Genomic DNA, 14,715 nt, shown 5'->3' on the forward strand with positions numbered 1-14,715 from the left:
AAGGCTAGCACTCTACCACTTGAGCCACAGCACCACTTCTGGCTTTTTCTTTTTGCTTAAGTGGTGCTGAGGAATCGAACCCAGGGCCTCAGGCATGCAAGGCAAGCGCTCTACCACTGAGCCACCTTCCCAGCCCTCTCTGTAAGTCTTTAAACCACTTATTTATTGGGCAGTTGTTGCTTTGAGGATTTGTTGTTGGGGGATTTAATTTTTTCAGTTCCAAGTATATTTTAAATACTAGACCTTTGTCCATTGTATGGCTAGCGAAGATCTTCTCCCAATCCGTAGACTTTCTATTGATCTTGCCAGCAATGTCCATGCAGAAGCTTTGCAGTTTCATGCAATCCCATTTGCCCAACCTTTCTTTGATTTGTTGTATTTCTGGATCTTTATTAAGAAAATTTCAACCTGTGCCAAGGAGACCTAGAGTTTCTCCTATCCCTTCTTGTAATGTTTTCAGGGTGTCTGCTTTGACTCCAAGGTCTTTGATTCATTTGGAGTTGATTCTGGAGCAGAGTGATAGATAAGGATCTAGCTTTAGTTTTCTACAGGTTATTAACCATTTTTCCAGTACCATTTTACTGAAGAAGCTGTCTTTCTTCCATTCTATTTTTTTTAGCTTCCTTATCGAAGATTAGGTGGCTATAGATCTGTGCGTTCATTTCTAGGTTTTCAATTCTATTCCATTGGTCCTGAGGTCTCTTCTAGTGACAGCACCAAGCTATTATGATCAGTATGGCTTTGTAGTAGAGTTTGAAATTTGGTATTGATATTCCTCCAGCATCATTCTTTCTGTTGAGGATCGTTTTTGCTATTTGGGGTCTTTTATTGTTCCATATGAATTTTTGGATTGCTGCTTCTATTTCCTTGAAGAATGAAGTTGGAATATTGATAGGGATTGCATTGAATTTTTAGATAATCTTGGGAAGTATTGCAATTTTCAAGAGGTTGTTTATTCCGATCCAGGAGCCTGGGAGGTTTTTCCATTTTCTAAGTTCTGTTTTGATTTCCTTTTTCAGGTTTTTAAAGTTTTCATCATAGAGGTCCTTCACTTCTTTGGTTATGCTAACTCGTAGGTATTTTAATTTTTGTGGGCCTATTACAAAAGGAGTTGCTTTCCTGATTTCAGCCGCGCTCTTCTCATTTTTGGCATACCATTGATTTTTGAGGGTTAATTTCATACTCGGCTACTTTTCCAAAGTTTCAAATCAGCTTGAGTAATTTGGGAGTGGAGTCCATGGGATTTTTTAAATACAAGATCATGTCTTCTGCGAGAGGGAGAGTTTTACTTCAGGATTCCCTTTATGTTTGCATCTTGTCTTATTGCTATGGCTAGGCATTCTAATACTAAGTTGAAGAGAAGTGGAGAGAGTGGACATCCTTGTCTCATTCCTGAGTTAGAGGAAATGGCTCTAATTTTTCACCATTAAGTATAATGCTGGCTGTAGTTTTGTCATACACAGCCTTTCTTCTATTGAGGAATGTTCCATGGATTCCTAGTTCTTCCAGAGCCTTCATCATAAAGGGTTGTTGGATTTGTCAAATGCTTTTTTTTTTGCATCTATTGAGATAACCATGTGGTTCTTATCCTTGCTTTTGTTGATATGATGAATTATATTACTAGTTTTGTGTATATTGAACCAGCTTTGCATTCCTGAAATGAATCTTGTTTGATCATGGTGTATGGTTTTGGTTAGCCTCATCATGCTTGCAATGTTCCTGTGTTAATCTTTTGTTTGCCTTGTGTAGCTTCTTATCACACTCCCACTGAGTCCTTTGCAGGTTTTCAATCTTTTCATTCACCATGTTTACCAGTAGGGGTTGTAGTGTTTTTTGGGAACTTTCCTCTGGATTATTCATTAACTGTTCTGTCACCTGATTATCATGAGTGAGAGTTGAGATATCTGGACTTGCCATTTTTCTTCTGTTTCTCTGGTTTGTTCTGCCTATTTCATATGAAAGTAACACTAATTTTGTGCTAGAACACTATTTTAAGCCAAGCATCAACCAGAGTCCTGTAGTTGCACAGTCAAAAGAGCTGCAGATACAATCTAGTTGAACAGATACAATGTATTCAACTCAAACAACTATGGATTCCTGGGCTAAGAGCATCAAAGAGGAATTCAGCTGACCAGGAATTAATAGGTTTAGGGAGATTTGTAGGGAAAAATAGTATTAGAGGTAAACGGAAAGAGTGAATTTAGCCAAGTCCTAATCTCAGACAGGAAATGGATAGAAGAGAATGAAGAGAAATGAAGAAGCAAAAAGAATGAAAAAAAATTAAATTAAAAAAAGAAACACTTAAAAATTACGTAAGTATAAAGAAATAATACTGATAGAAGAAAATGATGAGATGAAAGGAGGAGAGATAAAAAGGAAAAATGAAAAACTAACTAAATTTTTTTTTAAATGGAATACTTAAAGTTTATATGGGTAAAAGAAATAATACCACTATTAGTGAAGTTAAGCCTAAGAGGTTGCGAACTGAGTATTCAATTTCTGAATTAAGTATGTACATACAAAATGAAAGATAAGGTCTAATACTCAACAATGGGTATATATCTGGGGATGAGCAGAACAGCAATAAGGTCATGCAAAAAAAGGACCAAAAGGTTAAAAGAGCTTTAAACCCCCCCCCCACATCCCTAGAGTAAAAATTATGAAAGAAAGAAAAAAAATAGAGAATTTTTTTTAATTTTTTAAAAAGGCAGAAAAATGAGTTATTTGATTTTTTTGTTTGTTTGGGGTGGGGGAGAAGATCTTGTATCTCCCCTGTGTCCATAACCAGTCTCTTGGTGGAGTCTCTGGTTTGCTTGTGGTGTTTGGTGTCCCTGTAGCTTGATTGGTTTTAGTCAGTTTGTTTGAACAGGCAGAAAAATGCTATGCCTTACCCAGGATTTTGTGATCCTCCTCCCAGGCTAGTTCAGTGGGAGGGAGATATTCTTTGATTATCACAAAAAAGGGAGATGGCTGTTTCCTCTAGCTTGGACTTGTTGTGATGAGGCTAGGTTCTGCATAGGTTTGAGGCCTATCAGCAATCAGTAGCTGTTCCCTAAGGGGCTAGCTCCTGAGATACTCCCAGAGCCCAGCCTGGAGCCATTCTCAGGATTTATGTTTACTGAATTTCAATTGTTTGTCTTTTCCCCGCATGCTGTCTAGGCTGCAGTGAGGAGGAGCAGCCTCTGGCTCTGTCAACCAGTGAAGAAAGTCATTCCTCTGGGGGCTGAGCTTTCTTGGCCTGGGAAGGGCAATATTCCCTTGGCTAGAGCTGAGCCAGCAGGTCAGGTCAGGTTCCTGTGACCTGGTGAATGGCTCCTATTGTTTTCTTACAAGGCCTGAGTTGGAGTTAGCTACTTAGCCGGACCTTTGTCAATATCAAAGATGGAATTTTTCTGTGGTGGTGGGGGATGGGGCTACCTTCCCACCACTACTCCATGAGAAGGAGTAAGGATGTCTTAGGATGTACTCACTCCAGCCTCTTGGTTTCTGTGCCAAACCTGGTCTGCGATGAGCAGGATGAAGATTTCTGCTCCTTGTCAGTACTTGCTGGTGGTGAATAGAATCCGCATGCACACCACATCTTGAGCCTTTGTCCAGAGCTTCTCTGTTGATATGGAGGCCCTGACAGCAGCCACTGCCACCCCTGCAGACACTGGCAAGTGCTCAGATCTGCCTCCTTGACTAAGCTGCCTGAATGTTTCCTCTCTGGCCAAACTCTCTGTAATGTGATTCATTCTTGGTGTGAATCTCTAGACTAGGACTGTTCACTGGAACACTAAAACTGCTTTCTATGCAAGAGCTTGTTTAGCCTCCAGCTTCTCCTCCACTATCGTCCTCTGAGTTTCCACTTCTGAGTCTTAAGCTATCAGAAATGTCCCCGGTTCACACTTTTTAAAAAAAATAAAATTAACCATTTTTTCTCTATTTATTTTTCTCTATTTATTCTATTCTACAATTGTGATAATTTATCATTATAGAAATCCAAAAATTCTTATGTTAAAGAGGGATTAGGCATTCAAAATGGCATAGAAAATTGGTTACTTTGCAAATAATATACTTGATAATTTCCCTTGTTGAAAGGATATTTTGAAGTACCTTCTGTAACAATCAAATAAACATTGATATTTTGTGAAATGAACACAGAAGTAAATATATCCTTGGTGTAACACTTGGCTCATTATTGTAAAGAATATGTTAAAACATAAAAAATATGTTAAGAGTTTTGCACTGACCTTCATTATTTAAATGGTGAGAGAGAGTTCAGGTAGATACCAGTATTTATGATTGCAGAGTACCAACATAATTAGAAGTAAAGAATAAAACTTCCTTTTCAAAACTTCAGATTTCAATTGCATACAAGGGTTTTATTTTCACAGTAGCCAAACAAACAAATAGACACAAAGTGCTTTTATAACCTGAAGGCAAAGTCATTCCAGCTAGTATGTAGGTCATCTGTTGTTTCCTGGTTCTGATTGTTGTCCCCCCCCAACAAATACTTCTTTTCACTCATCATGGGCCATTAAAGCCCACTGTAAGTCTTCAAATGTTATTTCTTAAATTGTTTTCTATCAGTGAAATCTTGAAGACCTTACAATGCCAAGTTCTGAGCAGTCTTAAATAAAAGCAACTCTACTGCTGTACCAAGAGGAGGGAGGCATGTGGAGACTGCATGCTCATCTATTTCTAGATACAGCTGGCATAGGTGCCCCACTCGGTGGGATTGAATCCTAAACTTTTTTTTTTGTAATTAACATTTTCCTCATTACTCTACTTGAATTCTTTCTTTCCAATTTATTTTGCTTGAATATATATTAGTATTTAGAGTCTCGATTAAGAAAAATATGAGCAGAATAATCTTTTTATGTTACAGCTTGGTACATCAATAAGAACAGAACCTTCTGAAATCAAGTGCCTCTGAATCTTACAGCCACTAAAACTTGGGATTTTTTCCCCAAAAATATGGAAGATAGGGAGCAGAGAAGAAGAAAGAAGGGAAGGGAGGATGGAGAAAGATGTTTCTTTTCCTCTCCAGCAAGGGTAGGGGGAGGAAAGAGAGGAAAGAAAAAGAGAAGTGGGAAAGGGCTGAGATGGAAAGAAAGGAGAAAAGAACAAAACATTAGGATCTTTTTCTAGTTTACAGTAGATTTTGAAGTCAAGATGGTATCAATAATGCCTGTGATGCCTGTAATCCTAGCTACTCAGGAGGCTGAGATCTGAGGATCACGGTTCAAAGCCACCCCGGGCAGGAAAGTCCATGAGATTCTTATCTCCAATAAACAACTTGAAAACTAGAATTGTGCTGTGGTTCAAGTGGTAGAGTGGTCACCTGGAGCTTGGGACAGCGCCCAAGACCAGAGTTCAAGCCCCAATGACTAATAATAATAATAATAATAATAATAATATTGCATGTGGGAATGCCTTGCAAGCCTGATATTTCTGCACACAATTTGGCCACTTTATATGTGTCATTTCTCAAGAAAGAAATGGTTTCCATCCTTCTTTGTTTTGCTACAGATATAGTTGCTCAACTTGGTCGTAACCATCTAAAATGTGAGATGTGATTCCAGAAAGGTGACCATGTGTTAACAAAAAGCTAGGAGGGTTTTATATCCATCCTTGCTACTTGTAGCCTTTTTTCTTGCAGATACAGAAGTTTCTAACGCATTTATAAGATTGTCTCTTTGTTACTTTGTATGTCCCTCCCCCACAGTATAACCCCTGTTTTCTCTATATTTGATGTCAGTATAACTTGTGGAGGAGATGGGGAAAAACCAGTTGTTTAGGGATACAGGTGGACCTGTTGCAACAATGAGAAGTACAAGTTGTCATGTCCAAAACGAGCTTTACAATGTCGGTGCGGGGGGGGGAAGGGGGGGAAAGGAGAAGGATTGGGATTGCGGGGGAGGAGGAGGCTGGGAAGGGATGTGAAGGGTAAACAAAGGAGGAGGCTGCAATGCTTGGTAAGAAATGTACGCATTATCCTGCCCATGTAATTGTAACCCCTCTATTCGGTATGTTCACAAATAAAATCAAGTTAAAAAAAAAAAGTATCTATGTCTCTGAACTTCTCTTGGACCCTACCTGCTTCTATCTTTCATTGGAAATCATCAATGTGGATGGTGTCTTTCTTATCTGTGACTCTTCACCACTTGATGGTTTCTTTCCAGGACATGTCCTTAATAAATGACTTGCATCTCACTCCTTGGCTATAGAACTGTATTTTGGACAAGCCAAACTTTAAAATAAAACCGACAAATTTGATCTCAGTTCAGCAAATATTTATGAAGCATTTCCATTAGGAAGAGAGATAAAATAAAACAAACTAATCATGCCCTAGTGTACTTTTTAAGAATTAATATAAATTCTATGACATAAAACTACTCAGAGTAATTTAAGCGAGGAATACAGAAGGAAAGATAGTGCTTCAGGTAGGTCTGAAAGGCTTTCTGAGAAGTCACTAGTGAAAATGAGCAAACCCCATCCTTCCCTCCAAAGTTTCTGATTTGTTGTGGCATTTCAAATTTTGCATTCATGTCTCCTTATGTAGGAATTTGTTTATGTGAACTGAGTAGTGTGATAAGTCCTAAAGGACACTGCTTCAGAGCAAAGCAAGAATTAGATGGGCACAAGGTTCAAGATGCTGGGCGTGCTGGCATGAGGCTTAAGTCCAGCACTTAGGAGATTGAAAATGGGGAATTAGGGATGTGAGGCCAGCTGGGGTTATAAGAAGAGATCTTGCAAAAGAAAAAAAAAAGAAACTTAAAAGGAAACAGAAGGCTGAGCTTGGGAACTACTGTAACCATTCTTAACCTCATTGTGCTGACTACTTAAGTCATAGGCAAAACAAGATAGAAAGATGCAAAGCTGAGATTCAGAAAGTTCCATGGAGTTCATACAGAACTCCTAGAAACCAAGCAGAGAGTTTATTTAATGATTCCTTGTTCTTTGTTTAAAGGGGGAAAAATGTTCTCTTTTGTATACTGTGTAGTTATGGGAATGCTTTTCTGAACCTAGTAGGTACTCCCAGAAAGTGGATTGAGGTATATCTGTAGTGTGTGTGTGGGTGTGTGTGTGGGAGGGTGTGGGTGTATATGTGTATGTGTATGTGTGTACGTGTGAGTTGTGAGCACATGCAGGCTCCAATTGATGTTTTACATGTACACGCATTAGCTAGAATCTTCCTCCTAAAATTGTTGGTATTTGCCTCAATCCATTATTTCATTTGATAATTGTAATTAGAACAAGAAGAATAAACAACTAAAATATCTACATCCGCATATAAAATATTACATGAAAAATATGTGAGTCCAATTTGTATATATGGATTTATTCAATTCTTATTTATACAAATTCTTTTTTTTTTTTTTTGGTTGGTCATGGGGCTTGAACTTTGGGCCTGAACACTGTCCTCAGCTCTTCAGCTCAAGCTTTTGCTCTACCACTTGAGCTACAGCACCACTTATGGGTTTCTGGTGGTTTATTGGAGAAAAGAGTTTCACAGACTTTCCTCCCTGGGCTGGCTTTGACCCATGATCCTCAGGTCTCAGCCTCTTAAGTAGCTAGGATTACAGGCATGAGCCTCTGGCACCCAGCTACAAATTCTTATTTTAATGAAGCTACCTTTATTTCTTCAGAGATGCTTCTGGTAAGTTATGATAAGGCATGTGAGTAAAAAGAGGTAATGATTAATGTTGCCTACTCTCCTATGATTTCAACCTTTGGAGAAAAATAAAAAATGAAATCCAGTCTATGATTCACTCTACAAAATTCAAATAATCAAAATTCTCATAATCTTAATAAAATGTCTTCAACCTGAGCATCCCAAAATGGCTATTAAATAATCCAGGATTACTGGCTCTGTTTTTTTAGGAGGATGGCTAAAGGGAATGTTTTAAGTTAATCTTGAATGCAAATGTGATGCATTGCCTCTGAGCTTTTGTGCTTGGTTTTAGCACCATCAGCTCACGGGGCTGCACAAGAATCTTGTCTTAGATAAATGAACCCTTTGAACTTAAAGTTGATTTGGCTGGCAGTAATTCAGCACAAGTTATTTCCATCTTATAATATTGCAATCCTCATTTTCTGATTTTGTAAGGAAAAAAATAAACCTAGCAATGCAATTCTTTCTCATATTGATCAGATTTTTGGCATTAAAAACATGCCCTTTAACCTTTTCCTTTGCAGAACTCTTCTACTGACTCTGTGTGCATGGCATGAATATGTTCCCCAGAAAACACTCAAAGCAATCCTATTTATTACTGACAATGTAAAAAATGTATGGGCTTTAAGCCGTCTACAAATTACTATTTAAAAACAGAAGACATGATTGATCACTAGATAGAGCAGTAAAAATGAAAACTAGGGAACAAATATGGAATATAAATGTTTAATCTTAAATGAGCAAACAATGAATACTCGAATGTAACTCTATTCTACTTGCAGATAATAAACTTTCATATAAGAGTCACTTATTCAGCATAACTTACAAACATAAATCCAGTTGCATTATAAATATAAAATCTTGCATGTGGCATACTCACTATGACAAAAAATATTGTGTTTATCTACTTTAATGTGGAAAGATAATAGTGGAGATAATATGTAAAACTTCCTTCAAGATGAAGAGTTCAACTCTGGCTATTTGATGTAATAAAAATTCATTTAAGCATATTTAGCAAATGGCATTGCATTATTTCCTCATGCAATTGAAGTAATTTTTATCATTTAAACATACACATAGTAGGTTAGAATGTAGGATATTTTTAATATAAAATTAATCAAATTAATTATCAAAACACATTACTGTAAGTCAGTATAAAACAATAAAAGGATGAGCATAGAAATGTGTTTGCTGATACTATCTGAAGTACAACCAATTACTAAGGAAGCAGACCTCCCATTATGAAACACAGATGTCCCTGCATGAAACACAAGACACTAAAATTTAATACTGTGAAGAAATCATAGTATATTTATATAACCAAACCTTCTTGCTTCTTAACTTCTCTCAACTCTAAGACAATCAGTGGAGTCACTGCCCAATGAAATATGAATTCACCAATTCATTCCATATTTTGTAAAACCTAGTCTTGCCAGGTGCAGGTGGCTCAAGCCTGTAATCCTAACTACTCAGGAGGCTGAGATCTGAGGATAGCAGTTTAAAGCCAGCCCAGGCAGGAAAGTCCATGAGACTCTTATCTCCAGTAAACCACTAGAAAACCAGAAGTGTCATTGTGGCTCAAGCAGTAGAGTGCTTGCCTTGAGCTGAAGAGCTGAGGGACGGGGCCCAGGCCCAGAGTTCAAGCCCCATGACTGACAAAAACAACAACAACAACAAAAACAACAAAATTAGTCTCTAAAAGTTTATGATGGTCATCTATTTGTATGTGTGACATCAAATCAGAATACCACTGTGAGATATGATGATCTATCAATATGTTATATTATCATTATTTCATGTTACTTTTACATTTATTTCTATAATGCTTAATATCAAGCTTCTCCTACAATGTTGATCTAGCTCTCTGAAATTTCAAATATTTAGTCTCCACTGTCTGGTTCAATGAGTGAAAAATTGGACATAATAGGCTAGTGGCTTCCAATGAGATACTTATTGTGAGACTCACCTATGTTCCTTTGTAAGGATTAGTAGTTGAGAGACAGGAGTGGTTTAAATTTCAAAGATAAAGATAGCTAACAATGTTTTCTGTTTCCTCCTTTCCCATGGCATTTCAATACCCTGATCAGGCTAACACAGCTAGAATTCAAGTGACAGAAGAGCAACAAAATCTCCCTCTATCTTAAAGCTAAAACTGAACCAGGCCACATGAGACAAGATACCCTAATCAACGTGTATGATCTGAGTAAAGAGATTCCCCCAGCAGTGTAAAATACCTTCTTACCAACCAGCTGGTTGTGAACATACCTGGTATTTTTATTTATTTATTTTTCAAATACTTCTATAGTCTAATTTGGGCCAAATTATCTGCCTGTGCACAAAATTTACCAGCTTTATCGAGTTAATAAAAACAAATTGTTTAAATAGGGATACAGGTGGACCCATTGCAACAATGAGATGTACAAGACGTTATCTTGAAAAACAAACTTTACAACTTTGGCTGGGGGCGGTTCAGGGGGGGGAAATGGGAAGGGATGGGAAGGGTAAACAAAGGAGGAGACAACAATGCTTGATAAGAAATGTACTCATTACCTTGCTCATGTAATTGTAACCCCTCTGTACGGTATTTTCACTATAAAAAAGTACTATGAAAAGAATAAAAAAAAGAAAATCTCAAAATATTCTATAGCAATTGCACTTATCATAGGTATTTTTTAATCAAACCCTAATAAAAGATAAGTCCTCAATGTTGACCTCAAAATACAAAATGTAAATGCTTTTCTTTTTGCTCATTTTATTTTCTTACATGGAAGTAAAAGCTATATATTAGTCTACCAGTATCCGCTGTTTTTGGAAATCCCAAATTGTATTTCAGAGCTATGGAATTCTGACTATTCAATAGGTCTGTGGGGAGATGCTCAAGTATGTGGTTCATTCACAGAAAATGCTTAACAGATTATCCTATAATCCATAGCAATCTTCCCTGAGGGTTCTCATCTGCCACTTCAGGGTAATAACACTGTGACTATGTAATTCTTTTCAATGGGAGACCATTTGCTGTATTAAAGTTTATATTCCTAATACTTCATGATTTCTCACTAGTGCTATTAGCTGTCTGAGAAAAAAAAAAATAGGGGTAAAAAGTAATAAGAGCTGTATTGCCTGGCACCAGTGGCTGAGGAGGGTGAAATATGATGATCATGATTCAAGGCCAGACCAGGGAGGAAAGTCTGTGACATTCCTATCTACTCAAAAAAAGTGGTACTGTGTCTCAAGTGGTAGAGTGCTCACTTTTAGCAAACGAAGCTCAGAGACTGTGCCCAGGCCCAGGTTCAAGCCCCAAGATGAGGAGGAAAAAAAAAAAACACAAATAAATAAAATAAAAAAATCTGTGTGAGCCAGGCTCTGGTGGCTCACGCCTGTAATCCTAGCTACTCGGGAGGCTGAGATCTGAGGATCACTGTTCGATGCCAGCCCGGGCAGGAAAGTCCATGAAACTCTTATCTCCAATATACCACTAGAAAACTGGAAGTGGCGCTGTGGCTCAAGTGGTAGAGCTCTGCCTTGATCGGAGGAGTGCAGGAATTGAGCTCAGGCCCAGAGTTCAAGCCCCATGACCGACCAAAAAAAACAAAAAAAATTTGTGTTAAGCCAACTGCCTCTTTGATGACAGTTCAAGGCAACTCCAGTGCCCTCTCTGTTCTTTGATCGTCTCTTGACTCATGTTAAGGCAAGAGGTTTACAACAACTACACATGTTCATTTTTGCAGTTAATATTTACTGTAGGTGAGGTTACCTATAAAGCTATCGATAGAGAAAATTAACAGTGCCAGTTCAGTTTAAAGTAGTAACTTAGTTATGGGTGGGTGAAGGGAGGCTGAAAAGGTACAAATGGAAGCTTAATTTCATAGTATTGTGGATTGTAGATGACAGGAGACAAAAGATTTTAGCTACAGCTACCATTATCTTAACAACGCTGGCCAGCAGAGTGACTGTATCGTTTCCTCTCAGACTTTGCACAGTCAGCCTCTTATATAGACCCAGCATGGACATACCCTTACCTCACAGGGATTGCCTTCTCTGGTAACTGTCCATGACCTGCAAGTTTTACTTTTTCCACCTCATTTTCCAATCTTGGTATTAAGGTTTGGGTGGGGACTCTTTGTATCAGTGGGTGGGATATTTTATTGCCCTTGTTACCACAGAGAAAGTTTTGTGGAATGAAAATTACTCTTGAGGCAACATATTTGCATTTTAATAGTGTTTTCTTGTAGGCTCTTCAGTCACTCTAGAGAGTGATTCCGAACTCAAGACGTTATATTCTCTCCATGGTTTCTCAGAATCATTCTTTCCCAAAGGGAAACTTGTTATCTGCTGAATGAAATTGACTTTCCCAGGTTGCCCTTCTCTTTCTGGATTCCTTTATGAAACAATGACCACTTTAAGTTTGTTTTGACCAGTCAGCTCTCCAATGCAGAAGACACGCTTTGCATTTCTACAGGCAGAAAGATCACAAAGGGTAAAAGAATGGAAGGAACAGATGCAGGCTCCAGACTGAGGCTGAGCTGTATTTTCCTAAACATCATTTTATTGGCTAAAAAAAAAAAAAAAACCACAGGTATTTTTAAACCATTCAATGTTGTCTTAATGGCTTATTTCTTTAGACATGGAAATGCAATGATAAGACGATCACTTAAAAGATAATATGTCTTAAACTCCATAATAAACTCATTATTTTGAGTTGATGTATCATTATATCTGGTTCTCCAAGCAAATAATAACCTAGGGAAAAGAAGGCCTAAATAAGTCTAGATATGAAAAGTTGACCATAAAACACTGAAAGTGTTGGAGATAATTCAGAGATACAGACATCAATATCTTCTGGTAGGAACAAGATATGAGGTGAGTATCCTCGTCTTCAAGCCTCCCTGCTGAATTTCCAGCTGCCAAAATAGAACACAGACACAGAACATTGGTTTGTCAGTCATCTAAATTTTCAAACTTGAAATCAAGCCATTGTTTCTCATTCTTTCTTCAACCCATCATTGCTTACTATTCCAAAAGAAGGCTGAGCAGAAGATATTGATATAAGACTAAATATTTATAACGTGGAGGCTTCTTGATCTTAACCTTTGGCATTCTTAATTTTTAGATATTTTTCTTTTTGAATATTTCATGAGTTTTCTGTCAATCAAATGAAGAGTCAAATTCAACTTAAAAAATAACTATTGCCAGGTGATGATGGCTTACACCTGTAATCCTAGTTACTCAGGAAGCTGAGATCTGAGAGCTGTGGTTGAAAATCAGCCCTGGCAGGAAAGTCCTTGGGATTCTTTATCTCCAATAAAGTCAGATAAAGCCAGGAGTGGTACTGCTGTGGATCAAGGCATTAGCCTTGTGCACAAAGAGGCTCAGGACCGTGTGTAGGCCTGAATTCAAGCTCTGGGACCAGAAAAAAACAAAAACAAAAAATATACCTCCCAAATATTTACACAGAAAACCAAATATTTAAGAAAAATTAATTTCTGTACATGAAATATTTTATTTGATTCAAAAGTTATAGATTTTATTCCTTCTAATAGCTAAACCCACATGCAAGAGTGAACAAAGGTACATGGGTATGCAAAAGAGGAACAAAATGTATGTGTCTCCATTATTATGATTATATAATCTTTCTTTTCTTCCTTCCTTTCTTCCTTCCATCTTTCTTAAATCCAACAGTAAGATTGAAATCTGATTTCTAATTTATGTGTAGCATTTGCTTAATTATATCATAAATTGGTTTAAGAAAGTGATTTGTATTTCTTTTAATTACATTTTAATTATCACTTAAGTAATTATACAAAGGAGGTTACCATTTAACAACCTATCAGTACAATGGATCTTGATCAATGTCACTCCAATCATTCATCTCCCCCATCCCTCCCAGCCATATTAGGCCAAAAGAGACAAAGGATGCATGCTTTCTTTCATATGTGGAAGTAAGATTTCATTTATAAACATATGAATAAACATATATGGGGTCACATATGTACACAAATTTATTAACCAAAGTACACTATATCCAAGAGGAATTCAAATAAAGTAATGCTTAGAAAACCTAACATCAGAGTCCAACAAGATGAACATTGGGAAGCTTGTTCATTAGAGATCTATCTCTACTGTCTTCATTAGTTCATGAGGATTTTTTATCTTTTAAGTGTTGGTCTGCAATAATTAAACAATTTACTCATTCTCTCCTATTCTAAATATTTAATTAAATATGGGACCTTGTTCTAGAAAGCACACAACTTTTTCCATATAGCCACCAGACAATAGTCTGCATCCAGCTCTTCTGTCATCTATCCAATTTATAATTAATGACAGAAGTTCCTCTTCTCCACCTTTTCTGTTGCCAAGATGTATTGGTTCCTAGGAATCAACCTGTAATAATTTTTTTCCCCAGGGATGGGAGCTAACTCTGTGGTCTCTAGTAAAGCTGGAGTATGTAGATTGACCAGATGGCAAAGAAATGCTTCTGTATGTTCTCTGAATGTAAGCCCACATCCTCCCTGTCAGGTGACACTATAGATAAAAATATCTCCCTTTAGAGGCTTTGAACATCTAAATTGAGTACATCTGGCAATCCTCCTTTATTTACTCTTTGTTAAACATCATAAAGTATCTTTTCATGGCAGACAGGGAATGATTTACATTTGCAAGGTCTGGGCTGATTGATTTCAAAGGAATTTTGCTTACCCAGATGATTTGTGCTCCACCTTCAATGGATCTTTAACTAGTCTTCCAGGTGCAGAGGTGAGAGCAGCCAGTGTATAATTTTTGGATTACCCTTACCTCTTTCCACAAAATGTTCAACACCTTGGCAATGCTCCAATCTCCAGTCTCTGCTTGAAAGGATAAATTACATATTTTTGTAATTACATAGAAATAAATTCACATTTTACCAGTGAAGTTGCCAAATCTCCCAAGTACCTTGAGATATCTTTATTCTCATGCACTCTAAAAGTAAGCACTATTTCAAATTAGATCTCTTTTACATGATTTTACTAGTGTATAAAGAATCTTATAAACAAGTACCCTAAATTTAAAATACATAG

Source organism: Dipodomys ordii, unplaced genomic scaffold (assembly GCF_000151885.1).
Source record: "Dipodomys ordii isolate 6190 unplaced genomic scaffold, Dord_2.0 Scaffold25, whole genome shotgun sequence".
NCBI classification, from domain to species: Eukaryota; Metazoa; Chordata; class Mammalia; order Rodentia; family Heteromyidae; genus Dipodomys; species Dipodomys ordii.